Source organism: Callithrix jacchus, chromosome 9, assembly GCF_049354715.1.
Source record: "Callithrix jacchus isolate 240 chromosome 9, calJac240_pri, whole genome shotgun sequence".
NCBI classification, from domain to species: domain Eukaryota; kingdom Metazoa; phylum Chordata; class Mammalia; order Primates; family Cebidae; genus Callithrix; species Callithrix jacchus.
The window spans coordinates 30404002-30427449 of record NC_133510.1 but is presented as its reverse complement, the minus strand read 5'-3'; the positions used below and the strand labels follow the sequence as shown (position 1 = coordinate 30427449).

At 36.3% G+C, this 23448-nt stretch overlaps 1 long non-coding RNA gene across 2 annotated transcripts in view; it reads left to right on the top strand.

Annotated features, from left to right (window-relative positions):
- LOC144577876 (uncharacterized) overlaps positions 1-23448 on the top strand; it is a 59837-nt gene that overhangs the window by 20952 nt on the left and 15437 nt on the right. For both annotated transcript variants that reach the window (XR_013522698.1, XR_013522697.1), the window contains exon 2: positions 7345-7526. This is a non-coding gene — a long non-coding RNA (uncharacterized LOC144577876). The remainder of the gene's footprint in view (positions 1-7344; positions 7527-23448) is intronic.

Genomic DNA, 23448 nt, shown 5'->3' with positions numbered 1-23448 from the left:
ATACCTCATCAATGTAAGTTTTCTCTATGCTTGTTCCAAATGTATATAATATTCAAAGACAAGGAGAGGCTAGCTTATGCTCTGGTAACACATGACTCCAAAATTGTAATGGCTTAAGGCAATAAAAGTTTATGTTCATCTTGAGTCAGCTATACCTCTCTTCCACACAGGATTCATTCCTGGACCAAAGCTGAGGAAGAAACCCATATCTGAAACAGGTTTGGCCTTTCAGTAGAGGGAAATGAAAGAAAGCGTAGCGCAGCACACAGTGACTCTTAAAGTGTCTGCCCAGAAGTGGCATCTATGACTTCTGCTCACATTTCATGGGCCAGGCCTGAGTTCAATAAGCAGGGGGTGAGGGAAAGATGAAAGACAGACTATAGTATCCCAATTAAAGAAAATATTGAATCAGTTAGAAATCAGAACATAAACACATTGCTACTAGGTTGTAAAATCAAAGGAAAATATAATGATATAAAGCAATAATTCAATTTTATCATGTAAGGACTTATATTTGGTTTGAGTGAGTAGTAACAAGGACTTATAATAATGCAATTAAATTATTTATTTCAATATACCTTTGTAGGTATGCTTTTTCTTTTATTTCTTTTACTTATCTGGATTTTTCTTTTTTTGCCTAATAAAACTCTTATGCAATGTGAGGCACTGCTGGAAGATAGTATATTTCTTGGTGATACCTTTATATAATATATAATTAGCATTATATTTTTATAAATTTTAAAATGTATTTTATAAATTATCATATATAAACCACAGTTTTTCTTCAGTCATTAAAACAACATAACTATTTATTCTCTAAACATATATGTTTAGAGAATAAACATGTATGTTTTAGAGTTTAATGAAATACTCTAAAAATAGAGGACCTGAACAACTGGCTCTTGAATGTTGACTGGGTAAACAATGAAATGAAGTCAGAAATGAAGAAGTTCTTCGAAACCAATGAGAACGAAGACACAACATGCCAGAACCTCTGGGACACATTTAAAGCAGTCTCTAGAGGAAAGTATATAGCAATAAGTGCCCATATGAGGAGAATGGAGAGATCCAAAATTGACACCCTATCGTCAAAATTGAAAGAGCTAGAGGAGCAAGATCAAAAAAACTCAAAACCCAGCAGAAGACAAGAAATAACTAAGATCAGAGCTGAACTGAAGGAGATTGAGACAGGAAAAACCCTTCAAAAAATCAATAAATCCAAGAGCTGGTTTTTTGAAAAGATCAACAAAATAGACAGACCACCAGCCAGATTGATTAAAAAGAAAAGAGAGAACAACCAAATAGATGCAATAAAAAATGATAAAGGGGAAATCACCACAGATTCCACAGAAATACAAACCATCATCAGAGAATATTACAAACAACTCTATGCGCATAAACTAGTAAACCTGGAAGAAATGGATAAATTCCTGGACTCCTGTGTCCTCCCAAGCCTAAACCAGGAGGAAGCTGAAACTATGAATAGACCAATAACAAGGTCAGAAGTCGAGGCAGCAATTAAGAGCCTACCACACAAAAAAAGCCCAGGTCCAGACGGGTTCACAGCCAAATTCTACCAGACACACAAAGAGGAGCTGGTACCATTCCTTCTAAAACTATTTCAAACAATCCAAAAAGAGGGAATACTCCCCAAATCATTTTAGGAGACCAACATCATCCTGATACCAAAACCCGGCAGAGACTCAACAAGAAAAGAAAACTTCAGGCCAATATCCATGATGAACATAGATGCAAAAATCTTCAATAAAATATTGGCAAGCCGATTGCAACAGCAAATCAAAAAACTTATTCACCATGATCAAGTAGGATTCATCCCGGGGATGCAAGGCTGGTTCAACATATGCAAGTCTATAAACGTAATTCACCACATAAACAGAACCAAAAACAAAAACCACATGATTATCTCAATTGATGCAGAGAAGGCATTTGACAAAATTCAACAGCCCTTTATGCTAAAAACCCTCAATAAACTCGGTATCGATGGAACGTATCTCAAAGTAATAAAAGCTATTTATGAGAAACCAACAGCCAATATCATACTGAATGGGCAAAAACTGGAAGCATTCCCTTTGAAATCTGGCACTAGACAAGGATGCCCTCTTTCACCACTCCTATTCAATATAGTTCTGGAAGTTCTAGCCAGAGCAATCAGGCAAGAAAAAGAAATAAAGGGTATTCAAATAGGAAAGGAGGAAGCCAAATTTTCTCTATTTGCAGAGGACATGATAGTATACCTAGAAGACCCCATCACCTCAGCCCAAAAACTCCTGAAACTGATAAGCAACTTCAGCAAAGTCTCAGGATATAAAATCAATGTGCAAAAATCACAAGCATTCGTCTACACCAATAACAGACTTAAAGAAAGCCAAATCAAGAACGAACTGCCATTCACAATTGCTACAAAAAGAATAAAATACCTTGGAATACAACTCACAAGGAACGTAAGGGACCTCTTCAAGGAGAACTACAAACCACTGCTCAACGAAATCAGAGAGGACACAAACAGATGGAGAAACATTCCATGTTCATGGTTAGGAAGAATTAATATTGTGAAAATGGCTATACTGCCCAAAGTAATTTACAGAATCAATGCTATCCCCATCAAGCTACCATTGACTTTCTTCACAGAACTGGAAAAAATCACCATGAACTTCATATGGAACCAAAAGAGAGCCCGCATAGCCAAGTCAATTCTAAGCAAAAAGAACACAGTGGGGGGCATCACACTACTGGATTTCAAACTATACTACAAGGCTACAGTAATCAAAACAGCATGGTACTGGTACCAAAACAGAGATATAGACCAATGGAACAAAACAGAGGCACCGGAGGCAACACAACATATCTACAACTATACAATCTTTGATAAACCTGACAAAAACAAGCAAGGGGGAAAGGATTCCCTGTTTAACAAATGGTGTTGGGAAAACTGGCTAGCCATGTGCAGAAAGCAGAAACTGGACCCCTTCCTGACACCTTACACTAAAATTAACTCCAGATGGATTAAAGACTTAAACATACGACCTAATACCATAAAAACCCTAGAAGAAAATCTAGGCAAAACCATTCAGGACCTAGGAGTAGGCAAGGACTTCATGAACAAAACACCAAAAGCATTGGCAACAAAAGCCAAAATAGACAAATGGGACCTAATCAAACTCCATGGCTTCTGCACAGCAAAAGAAACAGTCATTAGAGTGAATCAGCAACCAACAGAATGGGAAAAAAATTTTGCAGTCTCCCCATCTGACAAAGGGCTGATATCCAGAATCTTCAAAGAACTAAAACAGATTTACAAGAAAAAAACAAACAAGTCCATTCAAAACGGGCAAAGGATATGAACAGACACTTTACAAAAGAGGACATACATGGGACCAACAAACATATGAAAAAATGCTCATCATCACTGGTCATTAGAAAAATGCAAATCAAAACTACATTGAGATACCATCTCACACCAGTTAGAATGGCAATCATTAAAAAATCTGGAGACAACAGATGCTGGAGAGGATGTGGAGAAATAGGAACACTTTACACTGCTGGTGGGAGTGTAAATTAGTTCAACCATTGTGGAAGACAGTGTGGTGATTCCTCAAGAACCTAGAAATAGAAATTCCATTTGACCCAGCAATCCCATTACTGGGTATATATCCAAAGGACTATAAATCGTTCTACTATAAGGACACATGCACACGAATGTTCATTGCAGCACTGTTTACAATAGCACAGACCTGGAATCAACCCAAATGCCCATTGATGATAGACTGGATAGGGAAAATGTGGCACATATACACCATGGAATATTATGCAGCAATCAAAAACGATGAGTTCATGTTCTTTGTAGGGACATGGATGAACCTGGAGAACATCATTCTCAGCAAACTGACACAAGAACAGAAAATAAAAAACCCCATGTTCTCACTTTTAGGTGGGTGTTGAACAATGAGAACACATGGACACAGGAAGGGGAGCACTACACACTGGGGTCTATTGGGGGGAATAGGGGAGGGACAGTGGGGGGTGGGGAGTTAGGGAGAGATAGCATGGGGAGAAATGCCAGATATAGGTGAAGGGGAGGAAGGCAGCAAATCACACTGCCACATGTGTACCTATTCAACTATCTTGCATGTTCTTCACATGTACCCCAAAACCTAAAATGCAATAAAAATAAAATAAAGAAAGAAAATTGTCTGGCATGGTTGAGCTTTGAGTTAAAGTTGTTAATATAAATTAGTCATCCTGATGACTTGATTTTCTGTAGTAACTTCCAGCTGCTCACGTTTGTGCATGGAGTAAATGGATGGTTTTAGGTTTTCCTGACATGTGCAATAGAGTGAGGGAGGGTAAAGACACTGTGTGTATTCAAAAAAGGAGTAAATAGGCCAGAGTATCAAGGCTGATCCATAGAGAAGTAAAATCAGCCAGTGTAATAGTGAGGGAGTGGTGGAATTGTAGGAAGTAAATACTTCTTTATAGAAAAATGAGATACAATTAAGAAGCCGACTATTTAAAAATGCTTCCCACTAATAAAATCTCATCAATAAGAGGATATTTTATATGTGAAATTCATGTTTAACTTTGAATTTGTTTGATTTGATAGTTCCAAATTACTCAGAAAAGAAGGGGTGTTCTCCTTTTAGAAATATTGTACTGAAATAAAGGAATGATTCACATTGAAGAAAGAACCATGAAGTTGAAAAAGGAAATTTATAATACTTAAAAGGAAAGGGAAGTTTGATGAGGAAGGGTAAGAACAGGTTGATGCTGAAAGCTTACTGGGGCAATTCGTGTTTCCCTTTGGTTTCCTAGCCCTGTAATGTGAAAGCCTGGTTGTGCGTAGGAACCACCTGTGTTGAGTTTGGTAAAAATGCGATGTCAGGCATCACTCAACGCTTTCTGAGTCTGAATCAGAATTAGACTCGATCCCTTCTGCAGTCACTCCAGATGTTGCTGATAGACAGTTGTGCTGTGGGTAGCCTTAACTGGCCTGGAACCTCTGCTTCCTGCATCTTGGAACAGGTTGCCATTTAAGAAGTGTATCTATCCACAGATCACCATGCTAAGAGAAGCCCAGACCATATGAAGAGGCTCTGGAGAATGAGCCTCTTAGAGAAGAGAAAGCAGCCTAAGTATAAGAGTGAAACAGACAGGCACATCAAGGAAGTGGTTATGTGAATGAGCCATCTTCAATGTTCAATTCCGTTGAGCTTTTGTTTGGCTACAGCCCCAGGCACCATTCTAATGATCATGGCATGAGACCCCAAAAGAACTATTCTGCTGAGCCTAGTCAATACACAAAAGCATGAGAGATAATAATGACTTGTGTTTTAAGCCACCAAATTTTGCAGTAGTTTGTTGCACAGCAATAGATGGCCCAAGTGTCGATCCTTACTGTCCCCTCAAGGACTTATCATCAATAATCTCTTTTTTAAAACATACAAATAGAAATAACTGACATTGACTGAGGCTTACTATGTACCATACACTGTTCTCTACTCTTTTTATGAAATCCTCTCAATAATCCTATTGAGATAGGTGCTATTTTTATCTCCATTCACAAAAGGTGAAATATACTCAAGGTAACACAAATAAAAAGTTGTGTGGAGCAAGACAGTGAGATCCTAGAGCCTGCACACTTAACCACCACATGCACCTTAATCTGTCACTATTTTTCGGGTCTCCTTCTATCTGCATTTAAACATATTTGAGTTTCTCCTTCGTGACTTTATAGATCTCCTTTAGCAATCACTCCATTTCTCTCTCTTTGTATCTTTAAGATTAGCTCTCCAGAAAGGGTTGTCTACTTTCTGTCTCTTCCTTCTTCCATTCATCCCTCAAACTATTGCCTCCTGACTTCTTCCTCTTCCACCCTATATACACCAGCTCTTGCCTAAGTCATCAGTGATATCCCTTGCTAAATCTAAGGGATCACTCTTTGTCCTTGTCTTCTTAATTTCTATTAAACTGGTGATACTGATAAGCATTTCCTTCTCTTGAAACTGTTCCCTTCTATAACTTTTGTGACCTCAGTCTCTCCTAATTTTACTCCTACCTTTCTAACATTACATCTTGTTTTCTCTTACTACTGTCTCTTCCTTTGCCTGTCTCTTAGATGTTAGTGTTCCTTAGGAACTCCTTTTCTAATTATTATGTACATTTACATCTATCCCTATGGCCTCAACAACTATCTTCATGATGAGAATTCTCAAATATCTCTAGTCAAGATTTGTGTCTGAAGCTGAATTCCTAACCTGAGGTCCACAGAACCATTGGAAGTTTGTGCAGAATTCGGAAGAGTCCATGAACTTGGATAGGAAAAATGTACATCTTTGTTTTCACTAAACTTTGAGATACAGCACTTTCTTTCATAACAAATATGAGAAACAAACCACAGTGGAATTATCAGTACTTGAACCAGTAGAAACTTCAGATATTTTTTAATTTTTATTTTTAGTTCTGGGGTACATGTGCAGGATGTCCAGGTTTGTTACATAGGTGAACATGTGCCATGGAGGTTTGCTGCACCTACTTACCCACCACCTAGGTATTAAATCCAGCATGCATTAGCTATTTTTCCTAATGTTCTTATTCCCCCCACTCTACCCCTCAATAGACCCCAGTGTGTCTTGTTCCCCTCCCTCTGTCCATGTGTTCTCTTTGCTCAGCTCCCAGTTATAAGTGAGAACATGCAGTGTTTGGTTTTCTGTTCCTGTGTTAGTTTGCTGAGGCTAATGGCTTCCAGCTTCATCAATGTCTCTGCAAAGGACATGATCTCATTCCTTTTTATGGCTGCATAGTATTCCATGGTGTATATGTACCACATTTTCTTTATCCAGTCTATCACTGATGGGCATTTAGCTTGATTCCATGTCTTTGCTATTGTGAATAGTGTTGCAATGAAGATACATGTGCATGTATGTTTGTAATACAATGATTTATATTCCTTTGGGTATATACCCAGTAATGGGATTGGTGGGTCAAATGTATTTCTGGTTCTAGATCTTTGAGGAATCACCACACCGACTTCCTCAATGGTTGAACTAATCTACATTCCCATCAGCAGTGGAAAAGCATTGCTATTTCTCTGTAACCTCATCAGCATCTGTTGTTTCTTGACTTTTTAACAATGGCCATTCTGACTGGCAGAAACCACAGATATCAAAATACAATTTTCAGATGTGAGAGCTATCTGGCTGTGATATCTGTCACCGCATTGATATCCAGGGTTGATTTAGCTGAATTGGCTGGCTAGGACTGAATTGTCCCTTCCTCCCTTACCACTCCATGTGCATCCCTCCTGAAGCTGTGCACTTGGTTAAACAGGATGACCACTGAAGAGGACAACCATCCCCACTAGAGGAGGACCAGTCTTCAGTCAAGAGTGTACAAGTAGCTGCAGTCTCCTGCTAGAACCTCCAAACAAGCTCTCAAGGTCCACTTGTTGGGGAAGATAGGATAGTCAAGCTTCCAAGACTCCGCATACATCCATATGAGGTGCTGCATTGGTGAGCTTTGAATTTTTATATGCTCAAAATATCCTTATTTTCCTTTATGGCTGAAACGTGGTTTACAAAATATTTAACTATCCTAAGGTATTAGCTATTGTCTCATATTTTCAAACAAACATTTATAATTTTTGTTTTTCACATTAAATATTTAATTCATCAGCAATTATGGATGGTATGATATAAAGAAATTACTTCATCCAAGCATGATGACACAACTATTCAATATCTGATGTAAAAACACAGAGCTCAACCTGGGCAACATGGTAAAACCCTGACTCTACTAAAAATACAAAAATTATCCAGCATGGTGGCACAAGCCTGTAGTCACAGCTACTTGGAAGGCTGAGGTGGAAGGATGGCTTAAGCCCAGAAGGCTAAGGCTGCAGTGAGCTGTGGTTGCATCACTGCACTCCAGCCTAGACAACAGAACAAGACCTTTTCTCAAAAAAAAAAAAATCTGAGTTTATTGCTGGTCAGGCACGGTCTCTCAGAGCACAGGAGACTGTTGATCTCACATGGGGGTTTTTGCAGTATGGAGTTCAGGGATGGGCAGACTTTCCAAGGCATCTGTGGGTTGACATTATCTATAGTAGTAGTGTGACTACTACTACAGGTAAGACAGTCATTGGTTTGTTGGGACTTCAGGTATGTGACATTTTGGGAGTGAATTTGTCCCTGACTAGGTGGCTCTTTCCAATAGGTTGCTGATGCTGTTTGTTTGAATTGCAAAACAAGGAGGAGTTATTGTTCACATATTGAACAGGTTTCAAACTGTTACCATGGTTATAAAACTATCTGTCTTAGAAAACGCTTGTGGAAACTTTAATTCTCAGTTCTTTCTTTTGTTTTTCATTCATCCAGAGCTAGAGCTATGGAAAAGATAGTTAAGGAATTTCCAGATTTTACTATGGTTGTTGATTCAAGACATAATTTGTGGAGGACTAATTTTTAGGTTGAGCGTTGATCAGTGTAATTTTATTCTGTGTTTCTCTGGAATATTTTAAGTCATTTGTCAGAAAAGTGGCTGTGTCAAAGTATTTGAGACACTGGACAACAGCCATTGAACAACTGTGAGACAAATATATAAATAAATGTATTTAAGAATGGATTAGAAGATTCTCCACAACTGGGGTGATTAAGGAGTTATTTCCCAACTGTTCCTTGCATCCTTCTTAAATAGCCAGGCTGCCTTTTATTTTAGCTGAGATATGGAGTGTTTTACCTTGTCTGAAGGGTTAATTCAGTACTACATAAAGTGTTGTCCAGGACCATTTTCTTCTCTGGTTGGCCAAAAGAAAGTGTACACACACACACACACACACCCCGCTACAGTCAGGTACCACACAATGATGCTTTGGTCAATGGCAGACCATATATGTGATGGTAGTTCCATAAGATTAATACCGTATTTTTACTGTACCTTTTCTATGTTGGATATGTTTAGATATACAGACTCTCACCATTGTGAGACAATGCAACTGCCTGTGGTATTCACAACAGCAATATCCTATACAGATTTACATCTTAGAAGCAATAGGCCCTACCATATAGCCTAGGTGTGTAGTAGACTATACCGTCTAGATATGTGTAAGTACACTCTACGATGTTCCCACAATGATGAAATCCCCTAACGAGGCATTTCTCAGAACAAGCCACACATAACTGTATATGCAAATTTTGAATTTATATTCCTTCTCATAATGTTTTGTCTTTAAATCTATTTTGCCTATTTAATATAGATGTACCAGCTTTGTTTGTATTGTTACCTTCTTGGTGTATTTTTACATATTCTTAGTTTTGAATGTCCTGTGTCCTTATGTTCTAGATGTATGTTTTAGATATAGCTAGAATTTTAAAATTTACTCTGACAATGTCAGTCTTCTAATTAATGGATTATTTCATTTATATTCATGTGATTGCTTATATTTTCAATTTATTTCTATCATTTCATTTTGTGTTTTCTACTTACCCTTCTTTATTATGCTGTCTCTTTCCTTCTTTCTTGCCTGCTATTGAATTAATGTTTTATTTATTCTCTTTTCCTTCTCTACTGGACCAAAAGATATGTACTCTATTTCTACGCTCTTACTGGTTAATCTCAACATTTTAACACTAGTTTAAAGTTAATACATATCTCCACAGTTGTTTTGAACAATTTACCTCTAAATACAATTCTACTCACGTTATCTTTCTGTAGTTTATTCCTATCTTGTTTTTGTATTCTTAATATGATTATTTAAATATACTTATCCAGCTACGAATTTCTTAACTATTTCTTCTTGCATATCATTAACTCTTTTCTATATTTATATTCTATCCTTATGAAGTACATCTTCTTTTCCAATGAGTGGCAATTCTTACTAAAAATGCCTCCAATTTTCTGTTGTTTTTGAATATGAATGATAGTTTAGCTGTGTGTATATTTTAGATTTACAGTTGTCTTCTCTAGACTTGAGGTATCATTCCATTATCTTCTGGATTATATTGCGGCTGGTGTAAAATGTGCCATAAATCTAATTGTTATTCTTTTGTAGGTAATCTTTTCTTGGTTGCTTTTACTATCTCTGTTTCATTATGATGTATCTAGTGATTACTCTTTTTACTTTTAAAAAATCTCCCTCAGAACTTCCTCAGGACATATTATTAATATTTTCTTCAGAGCCTGAATTTGAAGATTCATATACTTGAGTAATTTTGGAAAGCTATTATCTCCTTAAATATTGCTTCTCTTGCAACCGTTCTCTAGTCTCTCTCCTCTCAAATCCTATTAGACCAGTTCTAGATCTTTTCCTCTGGTTTTCATTTTCCTTATTTTTCTTTTTATCTTTTCATCTCTTAAGCCTTTTGGGTAATTTCCATATATCTATATTCAATACATTATTTCTCTCTTTAGCTGTTTAATTTGCCATTTAATTTGAACTAGTGGACCTCTTACTGGAATGATTACATTTCCTATTTTAATTTTAGACTAGTTGTCTTTTCATATCTTCCTGCCATTTTAATAATGTATTGACCTTTTTTCATGTTTTAATTCTTTTTTAATATTTTTAAATAATTTAAGCATTTTATAAGTTCTATCAATAATTCTATTATCTACAGAGCCTAAGGCTCTATACCTGTTACTTTATGTGTCATAAAGTTTGCTTTTGTTAGTTGTTTCCTTATGTGTTGCAATTTTATTAAAAGTACTTTAGATTGTAAAGCTATTTTTAATGGAGTTTTATCTTGTAGAAATCCACTATAGTTTGCCTTTAACATGCATTACCCTAGGGATATTTTGTGGCTGCTTCTTACAATTTGCCCAACCTTGCAAAGATGAAGTTTTGGGAAGATGCAAATTGAGAAATTAAAACTAAAACTCAAGCTATGTATTTAACATCAGTATGTCATATTTTGTCCTGTAATTTTTAACTTTTGTTTTATACCAGTAGGTTTTTAATTATATTTAGTTCTTCTATATTTTCAAATATATAAATATTTTTATTTTTCAACAGTAGCCAGATTAATATTTTTATGAAGTGTAAACCTAGCCATGTAACTCCCCTACTTAAAACACTTCTTTGATTTTCTTTCTTTTCATTTAATTTTACTTTTAGAATCTGAAATAATTATTATGTTCTTGAAAGCCTAGAATGATATGACTCCTGGCAACCTTTCCAGTCTCATATCAATTAATTGTGCACTCATATCAATCAATTGTCTACTAGGTTACTGCTCTCTGTTCAGTTCCTCCAGGATGGATGTTCCTTCCCATGTTTGAGGCTTTTTACATACTCTTCCCTCTGGCTGAAAACCTTGTCTCTGTCTCAGCTTTACCTGGAAAATGCTCATTTATATCTGATCTCATCTTGAATGTGTCTTCCTCAGGAAGCCTTCCCTGAACTCGCTAATTTCATAACCAGCCAAAGTTAAAGACCATGTTCTTAACTCTCAAAACACCCTCAGGATTTTCTTTTCAGTATCAATTATTTTTTTAAAAAATTTAATTTCTGTTCTCTCTACATGAATAAGATCCATTTGAATGAGGCTGGGTCAGTCTACTGACAAAAATAACCCAATAAAAAGGAAAAGGTGATATTTCAGGAGAAAAAGATATACTTGCAGGAGCTAAATCCAGGAGTAGCTGAGAGGATTCTTACCCACACAGCCAGGTTATTTGGCCTTATTCAGGTGAATGGACAATTCTTCTGTTTTAACAGGTAGAAAGGCAGAGACTACAGGTGTGAGAACAGACATCAGTGGGTTAGTAGTCAGTGAGAAATGTATATCTCCACAGTTGTTTTGAACAATTTACCTCTAAATACCAATTACTTCTCTGTTTAATGAAATAAAAATGTCAACAATAGGTGAGTTGAGATAGAGGTAGTGTTATATTTGAAAAGAAAAAAAAAGTATGTAAAATTTTTTTTCTCTGAGAATGAAAAAGGGAATCAGTTTAGTAAAAGTTTGGGATCCTACTTCTACTTAAGATTTGTGGTTGTAAGTTTAAAATGAGAGCATCCTCTATGGCTGTGACTTTAATTGCACCAGGAACAAAAGCAGAGGAGGTGGAGAGATGGACTTAAGCATGATTCATGTTTTGCCAGTGAGTGTCACTAGGGGAGAGAGATGAGAGAAGCTGAGGTTAGATGGAAGGGAGTGGTTATAACCACATGCAGTCATCTAAAAAGCAGTGAGGGATGTGCTCTAATCTACAACAAATAGGGAAAAGTGACCAGAAGGATTGTGGATGCCTTCAACCCGGTAGAGTGAAGGATGTTAATCCAATATAGTTCTTCAAAAGAAGAGAAAATATTTTGAAAGGGAGGTAAGAACAGTGGTTGGGAAACAACAATAAGGAGTGAAAAGGCTCAGAGAAGACTCAAGTGATGCTGTGTTCTGTGTTCCATACCCAGGCTCAGAGAAGACTCAAGTGATGCTGTGTTCTAAGGAAAGTACTAGATTTTGGTTAGAGCAAGTAGATGAAGGAGCATTCAAAGGAAGCGTTTGAGAGTTCAGGGTACTTTACTAATGACAATGAATCCCATAGAGCATACTGGAAGGATTTGGAGATCCATGACAGGTGGAATTTGGGTTGGATTATTGGATATACAGTGACGGTAGAGGTCCAGGCAATGCAGGAAGACCTTACGGACTTAGACTTCCTGCAATGACTTGAATGGGAAGTACTGCATAAAAGATTCAGTAGGGGATTTCTCTACCTTTCTAGTGTGATCTCAGCCATTCTTCCCTGCAATCCTCCACCCATTCCATTTAAAACCTCCCACCCACCAGATACACAGCTGCCCCAATATGTCCTGTAAGCCTTTGTTCAAACTGATCCTTCTACTTAAAAAGGTTTTATCCCTCCTCTCTCTTTCCTCTAACAAATTTTCCCATAATTCTTACCCAGTCATTATGCATCTCTCCATAGACCTCTACTAATACAATTGCTAACATAGTCTCCCATTTACCTGTTCATTTATGTATAATTATTTCTCCCACAATAGATTATAAGCTCCTAACTGCAAATATGGGGTGGCTCATAGTCTCCATAGTACCTAGAACTGTACTCAAAGGTCAATAGAAATGTAGCTAACTAAAGTGTCTGCTTTATTTCCCCTGAGGCCTCCAGACTTCAGCACCGTATCCAAGATGGTGGTAAAGATAACCCATGGAAGACCCAGATAGAGGAAGGCCTGTTACCTTTGCCTCATTCTCCCCAATCCCAAACTAGCCCAGCCAGTGTTTTCTGGGGATAAACAGCCAAAAGCTGTTTAAAGTCACTTTTTATTTCTGGACTATGGAAGTATCCATGCAAGACATATAAATAAAATACTGCCCAAGTTGGCTGAACACTAGAAACCTAGGTTTCACATGCTCTAAAGATATAATTATAGAGTATGGAAACCAAAAGATCCTGTTCTCATAGTAATGGCTGCAGTCAAGGGTACCTTAATTTCACAAAGCTATTTTGTTTACAAATACTAAATACACACACACTTATAAAAACAAATTATTCAAATTGCCACCAGATACTGTGGCTTATGCCTGTAATCCTAGCACTTTGGGAAGCCAAAGTGGGAGGATCACTTGTAATCAGGAGTTTTGGACCAACCTGGGCAACAAAGCAAAATCTCATTTCTATAAAATTAAAATAAATTTTTAAAAAAACAAATTTTTATTTAAATAATTAAAACTATTTGAGTACATTTTAAATTAACTACATCTGATTTTATTACAACCAGGTGGTAGTTATAAGTATTTTGTTATGATGAAATTTATAGTATATACGTAATTTTAAATGGATTATAAAGTAAAAATATGATGATTTCATAATTTAGAAACTTTTTTCTATATGAACATGTTTTATCATTTTTACTTTGCTGAAAAGTTTTATTTTAAGATGTCCCCATTTTATTTTTAAATGTCTTTGTATTTTATGGTTTTTTTTCTGCTTTAGAGATACTTAATCTTATTATTATAAACCTTTTATGTGATTTGTATGTGATTTTCAAACACACATGATAAATTTGACTTCTAAATTCCCAAATATAAATAATTATTTCTAAAAGAATTCTATGTGAAATTAAAATCTGTCTGTAGAAAACAGATGAATTTTAGTTTATTTAACTTCCCAATGATTGTCAATTAATTACTGTAAATCTTTAATAGAGTACTATGAAGACTGAGAGTAGCATTAAAGTCAGTGTACTCACATTATTTTATGGTTCTGGGTGGAGAGTTAAGTTATAGTTAAGAGGCATTGCTTTCAAAGTCACATACTAGGCTGCGAATGCCTAGGAGTTCAGTGTGTTGTCTCCAGTCAAGCTGCCTGAGTTCAAATCCAGCTCTACCACTTCCTCAGAAGTGTGACCTTGGGTGAGTTACTTAAGCTCTCTAGGGCAGACACTATTGTTCCCTCCACAAATGGTATTCTCCACCTATTCTCCTCTGTCCTTTTCTGGTTCACAGAGCCTTCACACCCCTAGAGAGGCCAAAATACCAACCATTTTTCTGTGGTCCCTTGAAGTTAGGTATTGGCCTGTGCTCCAATCCTGTCAATGAGATGTGAAGAAAGTCTGCCAGAGATATTCTCAGACAGACTTTGCTCCCTATTAAATATAGAATAAGAGGCAACAAAACTCAGATCTTACCAGGTTTCCTGTTGTGTGAAATAAAAAAATTTTCCTTGTTATTTCAGCACATTTAATTGGGTGTTAGTTGCACATAAAAATATCTTGAATAATATACTATTCAATTCAATATTGAATAGACACAAGACAGCAGACACCCTTGTTTTTTCTTTATTTCAAGAGAAAGTTTTCAACATTTCACCATTATGATAACATGTATGAGATTTTGAAGATATCCTTTATCAATAAACCCATTCCTAATTTACTTAAGGGATTTTTTTATGATCATAAATGGTGGTTGAATTTTCTCCATTATTTTGTTAATATGACACATTAATTTATTTGCAAGATTTATTCAATCTAAAATTCCCTGAAACCCAAGTTCCTTATGATGTACTTAATGTGTTATCTATTTTGGATATTGCTGGATTTGGCTCGCTATTTCATCATGTCTATAAGTAATTTTAATTTTACTTTTTTGTCATAACCTTATCAGATTTGGGGTTGAAGATATGCTGGCTTGCTGAAATGAGTTCAAAAAAATCACTCTTTGATTTTTTTTTCCAAATCTTTTGGAAGAATTTTGAAAGTATGGCAATATTTATTTCTTAAACATATTTTAGAATTTACCAGTTAATCTGTCTGAACTACAGCTTTCTTTGTAGAAAAATTTTAAATTAAAATTTTTTAAATTAGACATTTTTTAAAAAACTATAAGAATATTCAGATTCTCTGTTTCTTTTTGGGTCAGCATTTAACTAAATATATTTTTTCAATAATGTATTTATTTTACCTCATTTGTGTATACTGGCATAAAATTACTTATACTATCTTCCTACTATTTTTAAAGTCTCTACATGGTTTGTAACAATGTCCTTTTTATTCTTAACATATTATTTATGTCTACTTTTTTTCATCTTTTTCTTAATAAGCCTTTTGGTTTTTTATTTCATTTATTTTTTTCTTTATTACTATTTATATTTATATAATATAATAAATACATAATATAATGTATTTATGTATTTATTATTTCCTGCTCTCTAGTTTCTTTGGGTTTGTTTTGCTATTCTTCTAACTTCTTGAACTAGAGATTAAGCTGATTAATTTCAGCTTTCTTTTTTTAAAAAAAATATTTGCGTTTGAGGCTACATATTTCCTAAGCACCGCTTTTACTGCAGGTTTTTATTTGTATGATTTTTCTATTAATTACTTAAGAGTAGTTTTTTAGTTTCCAGTATAATTTCTTTCTTGACCCATGGATGATTTACAAGTGTATTTTTATTTGCTAATATTTTGGATTTTCAAGTTTCCTTGTCATTTGTCTAGCTTAGTTGGATTTTGGTCAGAAAACATTCTTTAAAATTTGTTGAGACTTGCTTTATGGTCCAGTAGATAGACAATCTTTGTAAACACTTTGTACATTGTTGAAAATAATGTGTATCATGTTGGGTAGTGTTACATCTATTTCCATTATATCTAGATTGTTGACTGTATTGCTTGAATATTCTATATTCTTGTTTTGTTTTATGTTTGGTTTACTTTCCAAAACAGTTGCTGTGTGTAATTATGGCTTTGTTTTGTTTTGTTTTTTCTTAACAGGACTTTGGAATACTTTAACAGTATTTACTCCCAATTTATATGCAATTATTATATATTTGAATTCTATATGTACATTTCAAACTATATAAGTAATAATGAATATTATTGTTTTATGTAGTCAGTATTTATTTCTATTTATCTGAATTTTTACCATTTCTATTGTTTTCTTTCCATCCTTAATCTCCTTCTATTTGGTATCATTTTCCTTGTTCCAGATAAATATGTTTCAGATTTCATTCACTTGATTTACTGGTAGTAAATCGCTCCATTTTTATTTATTTTATATTTACTCTGGGAGTATATTTTGATTGGGTAAAAAAATTCTACTCTGGCAAATTAGAAATGTCATACTATTATCTTCTGGCCTAATTGTTTCTGTGGCAAGATCAGCTCTCAGGCTGTTATTTCTTTCATAGTAACCTGCTTTTTCCTGTTTTTGTCCTTTTCCTTGTTTTTCTTTTATTTTACTATGATATGTCAAGATATGGATATAATTTTATTTATCCTGAATTGAGTTATAGAAGTCCTTGAATCTATGATTTGCTGCTTTTCAACATTAAAAAAAGAAAATTCAGTCATTCTGTCTGCAAACATTGCTTCTTCCCATTTTCTCTGTTATTTCTTCCTGGTACTCCATTTAAATTTAGATTAGACCTTTACACCTTGTATTCTATCCTTTATGGGCTATGTTTTTCTCTTTTCCCCTGTGTTCTGTCTTATCTCTCCATATGAAGTTTGGATATTTTATTCTGAACTCTCTTCCAGTTTGCTAATTTTCTCTTCATCTGTAGCTAATATGCTATTTAATCTACCTACTAATTTCTTAATTTTGATTATAGTATTTTATATTTTTTACTTTTAAAATTTGTATTTGGAGGGATCAAATGTGCTATAATATTTTTTATTGTTTCTAGGTTTCACCTGAAATTTTTGAATATTGTTATTTTTTAATTAATTAATTAATTTTTTTTATTGTACTTTAGGTTCTGGGGTACATGTGCCAATCATGCACAATCGTTGCATAGGTACATAAATGGCAAGGTGGTTTGCTTCCTTTATCCCCCCATCACCTATACCTGGTTTTCCTCCCCTCGTTATCCCTCCCCACCTTCCCACTCACTGCTGTCCCTGCCCTAGACCCCACCAATTGACTGCAGCGTGTGATGCTCCCCTTCCTGTATCCACATGTTCTAATTGTTCAACACCCGCCTATGAGTGATCATATGCAGTGTTTGGTTTTCTGTTCTTGTGTCAGTTTGCTGAGAATAATGGTTTCCAGTTTCATCCATGTCCCTGCAAAGGACACTAGTTCATCATTTTTTATGGCTGCATAGTATTCCATAGTGTATATGTGCCACATTTTGATTATCCAGTCTATCATTGATGGATATTTGGGTTGGTTCCAGGTCTTTGCTGTTGTAAACAGTGCTGCAATGAACATACTTGTGGATGTGTCTTTATAATAGGACAATTTATAATCCTTTGGGTATATGCCTAGTAACGGGATTGCTGGGGCAAATGGTATTTCTATTTCTAGGTCCTTGAGGAATCGCCACACTGTCTTCCACAATGGTTGAACTAATTTACACTCCCACCAGCAGTGTAAAAGTGTTCCTATTTCTCCACATCCTCTCCAGCATTTGTTGTCTCCAGATGTTTTAATGATTGCCATTCTAACTGGTGTGAGATCGTATCTCAATGTGGTTTTGATTTGCATTTTTCTAATGACCAGTGATGATGAGCATTTTTTCATGTTTGTTGGCCTCATGTGTGTCTTCTTTTGTAAAGTGTCTGTTCATATCCTTTGCCCATATTTGAATGGGCTTGTTTTTTTCCTGTAGATCTGTTTGAGTTCTTTATAAATTCTGGATATCAGCCCTTTGTCAGATGGGTAGATTGCAAAAATTTTTTCCCATTCTGTTGGTTGTTCAGTTCACTGTAATGATTGTTTCCTCTGCTGTACAGAAGCTCTGGAGTTTAATTAGATCCCATTTGTCTATTTTTGCTTTTGTTGCCAATGCTTTTGGTGTTTTAGCCATGAAGTCCTTGCCTATGCCTATGTCCTGAATGGTTTTGCCTAGATTTTCTTCTAGGGATTTTATGGTGTTAGGTCTTATGTTTAGATCTTTAATCCATCTGGAGTTAATCTGAGTGTAAGGTGTCAGGAAGGGGTCCAGTTTCTGCTTTCTTCCCATGGCTAGCCAGTTTTTCCAACACCATTTATTAAATAGGGAATCTTTTCCCCATTGCTTGTTTCTCTCATGTTTGTCAAAGATCAGATGATTTTAGATGCGTGGTGTTGCTTCTGAGGCCTCTGTTCTGTGCCATTGGTCTCTGTCTCTGTTTTGGCACCAGTACCATGCTGTTTTGATTACTGTGGCCTTGTAGTATAGTTTGAAGTCAGGCAGCATGATGCCTCCAGCTTTGTTCTTTTTGCTTAGGATTATTTTGGCTATGCAGGATGTCTTTTGGTTCCATATGAAGTTTAAAGTATTTTTTTCCAGTTCTGTGAAGCAGGTCATTGGTAGCTTGATGGGGATAGATTTAATTCCATAAATTGCTTTGGGTAATATGGCCATTTTCACAATATTGATTCTTCCCAACCATGAGAATGGAATGTTCTTCTATCTGTTTGTGCCCTCTCTTATTTCATTGAGCAGTGGTTTGTAATTCTCCTTGAAGAGTTCCTTTACATCCTTTGTTAGTTGTATTCCTAGGTATTTTATTCTCTTTATAGCAATCATGAATGGCAGTTCACTTCTGATTTGGCTCTGTGTTTGTCTGTTATTGGTGTATAGAAATGCTAATGATTTCTGCACATCAATTTTCTATCCTGAGACTTTGCTGAAGTTGCTTATCAGTTTAAGGAGATTTTGGGCTGAGATAATGGGGTCTTCTAAATATACAGTCATGTCATCTGCAAATAGAGACAATTTGGCTTCCTCTTTTCCTAATTGAATACCCTTTATTTCTTATCATTGCCTGATTGCTCTGGCTAGAACTTCCAATACCATACTGAATAGGAGTGGTGTGAGAGGGCATACTTGTGTTGTTCCAGATTTCAAAGGGAATGCTTCCAGTTTTTGCCCGTTCAGTATGATATTGGCTGTGGGTTTTTTCATAAATAGCTTTTATTATTATGTGATACATACCATCAATACCTAGTTTATTGAGGGTTTTTATCATAAAGTGCTGTTGAGTTTTGTCAAAGGCCTTCTCTACATCTATTGAGATAATCATGTGGTTTTTATATTTGGTTCCATTTATGTGATGGATTACATTTATAGACATGTGTATGTTGAACCAGCCTTGCATCCCCGGGATGAAGCCTACTTTGTCAGGATGCATAAGCTTTTGATTTGCTGTTGCATTCTGTTTGCCAGTATTTTTTTTTAGAAGTTGTTGCTTCAGTGTTCATCATGGATATTGGCCTGAAGTTTTCTTTTTTAGGTGCATCTCTGCCTGGTTTTGGTATTAGGATGATGTTGGTCTCATAAAATGAGTTGGGGATTCCCTCTTTTTGTATTGTTTGGAATAGTTTCAGAAGGAATGGTACCAGCTTCTCTCTGTACATCTGGTAGAATTTGGCTGTAAACCCATCTGGACCTGGACGTTTTTTAATTGGTAGGCTATTAATTGCTGCCTCAACTTCAGCCCTTGTTGTTGGTCTATTCAGGGATTCAACTTCTTCCTGGTTTAGTCTCGGGAGTGTAAGTGTCCAGGAATTTATCCATTTCTTCCAGGTTTACTGGTTTCTGTGCACAGAGTTGTTTGTAGTAACCTCTGATGATAGTTTGTATTTCTGTGGAATCAGTGGTTATATCATTTTTTATTGTATCTATTTGATTCTTTTCTGTTTTCTCTTTTATTAATCTAGCTAGTGGTCTATCTATTCTGTTGATCTTTTCAAAAAAACCAGCTCCTGGATTTATTGATTTTTTGAAGGGTTTTTTGTGTCTCTATCTCCTTCAGTTCTGCTCTGATCTTAGTTATTTCTTGTCTTCTGCTAGGTTTTGAGATTTTTTTATCTTGCTGCTCTAACTCTTTCCATTTTGACGACAGGTGTTGATTTTAGATCTTTTCTTGCTCCTCATGTGGGCATTTATTGCTATGAAATTCCCTCTAGACACTGCTTTAAATGTTTCCCAAAGATTCTAGTAAGTTGTGTCTTCATTTCTCGTTGGTTTCGAAGAATATCTTTATTTCTGCCATCATTTCATTGTTTAACCAGTCTACCTTCAGGAGCCAGTTATTCATTTTCCATGAAGTTGTGCAGTTTTGAGTTAGTTTCTTAATCCTGAGTTCTAATTTGATTGCACTGTGGTGTGGTTTACTTCCGATTATGTGGTCAATTTTAGAGTAAGTGTGATATATGCTGAGAAGAATATATATTCTGTGGATTCAGGGTTAAGAGTTCTGTAAATGTCTATTAACTTCACTTGGCCCAGATCTGCATTCAAGTCCTGGATTTCCTTGTTGATTTTCTGTCATGTTGATCTGTCTAATATTGACACTGGAGTGTTAAAGTCTCCCACTATTATTGTGCGGGAGTCTAAGTGTCTTTGTTGGTCATTAAGAACCTCCTTTATGTATCTGGGTGCTCCTGTATTAGGTGCATATATATTTCAAATAGTTAGCTCTTCTTGTTGTATTGATCCTTTTACCATTAGGTAATGCCCTTCTTTGTTTTGATTTTTGTTGGTTTAAAGTCTGTTTTATCAGAGACTAAGATTTGCCATCCCTGCTTCTTTTTGCTCTCCATTTGCATGGTAAATCTTCTTCCATCCCTTTGTTTTGAGTCTGTGTGTGTCTTTGCACATGAGATGGGTCTGCTGAATACAGCACACTGATGGTTCTTGGCTTTTTATCCAATTTGCCAGTCTATGTCTTTTGATTTGGACATTTAGTCCATTTATATTTAATGTTAATATTGTTATGTGTGAATTTGATCCTGCCATTTTATTACTGGTTGATTGTTTTGCCCTTTGGTTGGCATAATTTCTTCATTGCATCATTGGTATTTACCATTTGGTTCTTTTCTGCAGTGGCTGTGACTGGTTTTTCCTTTCTGTGTTTAGTGCTTCCTTCAGGAGCTCTTGTAGGGCAGGTCTGGTAGTGTCAAAAATCTCTCAGCAATTGCTTGTCCATAAAGGATTTCATTTATCCATCACTTATAATGTTTAGTTTGGCTGGATATGAAATTCTGGGTTGAGAGTTCTTTTCTTTAAGGATGTTGAATATTGGCCCCACTCTCTTCTGGCTTGTAGGGTTTCTGCTGAAAGATCCTCTGTGAGTCTGATGGGCTTCCCTTTGTGGGTGACCCAACCTTTCTCTCTGGCTGCCCTTAGTATTTTTTCCTTTGTTTCAACCTGGGTGAACCTGATAATTATGGGCCTTGGGGTTGCTCTTCTAGAGGAGTATCATTGTGGTATTCTCTGTATTTTCTGTATTTGAATGTTGGCCTGCCTTGCTAGGTTGGGGAAGTTCTCCTGGATAATGTCCTGAAGAGTGTTTTCCATCTTTGATTCATTTTCTCCAACATCTTCCGTTACACTGTTGAGGTATAGATTAAGTCTTTTCATGTAATCCCATATTTCTTGAAGGCTTTGTTCATTTCTTTTCACTCTTTTCTTGCCTTCTTGTTTTATTTCATTGATTTGATCTTCAATCTCTGATATCCTTTCTTCTGCTTGATCTAATTGGGTATTGAAACTTGTGTATGCTTCATGAAGTTCTTGTGCTGTGTTTTTCAGCTCCATCAAATTGTTTGTGTTATTCTCTAAGCTGTTTATTCTAGTTAGCTTTTCATCTAATCTTTTTTCAAGGTTTTTAGCTTCCTTGCATTGGGATAGAACATGTTCCTTTAACTCAGAGAAGTTTGTTATAACCCACCTAAGAAGCCCACTTCTGTCAATTCATCAAATTCATTCTCCATCCTGTTTTGTTTCCTTGCTGGTGAGGAGTTGTGATCTCGTGGTAGGGGAGAGACGTTCTGGTTTTTGATGGTTTCATTCTTCTTGTACTGGTTTCTTCCCATCTCATTGGATTTATGTAGTTTTGATAACAGGTAGCTGTTTGGGGAGGCAGTCTTTCCTTTGTCTGCCTGCAGAGGTGCTGCTGGGCTCCACAGATTCAGTGGATCTGCTGCGTCTTTTATTTACTCAGGAAAATTAGGCCGGCTTCTGCGATGGAGGCTTCCCTTCCCCCAGCTGAGCTTGATCATTCCTGGTCACTCTCTAACTGGTGTTCTGGGTGTGTAACTCTGGAGTGAGAGTTTTTTTTAGCCTGCTGGGCTTTGTGTGGGGAGGGGAGGGGACCTGTCCTGCTGTATGGGCTGTTTCCCTGTGTTCAGTTCCCCTTCTTTCTGGGGTGTTGGTAGCTCCAGCCCTCCAGCTTTTTTGCTTTCTTGGCGTCAGCCAGTGCTTCGCTACATCTATGCTGACAGCCCCAGTGCCGGCCAAAGTTGCTGTTCTGCCCTGTTCAGGCAGCTCACTGAGGCATTTTAGCCTGTAGAATATCTCCTGTTCTTTGACAGGAACAGGGTTGTAGGGGGCTTGGGTGGAGTGCTCTATCCAAACAGAAGTCCCAGAGGGGGAGATCCCCTGGTCCTCCAGTTGGTTGCATGCACCTCCTGGGTGGGGCAGTGCCCCACCTTGCCTCAACTTGCCCTATTTGGTTTGTACCCACTGTCCAACCAGACCCACAAAATGAACCTGGTACCTCATTTGGAATTGTGGAGACCAGTCAGTTTCTGCGTCTCTCTTGATGGGAGCTGCTTTCAAAGCTGCCCCTTATTCGGCCATCTTGGGATCTTGTCTTGTGAATATTATTTTTTATCTCATTGCACTTGGCAAGCAAGCTATTTTAAAACAATCCTATTAATTTCATATCTGGAGTTCCTACAGTACTATTTTCATTGTTTGTTGTTTCTGATGATTCTCTTTATGCAAACTAGTCTACTTACATGTCAGGTTATCTTGGATTGCATACTACACATTGTATATAAATATTTATTTGTGAAATGAGTTGAGACCTAGAATAATGTTACTTTCTGTAGCAAGAATTTTCATATGATTTGTAGGCACTTGCAGATGCTAGCAATACAGAATGACTTTTATTCAATTTCAATAATTGATATTTCTAGATCCTAAAGGAGAGTGCTGGATTATTTATGGTTCACCTTTCTTTTTAAAGCAAAGCCCTGT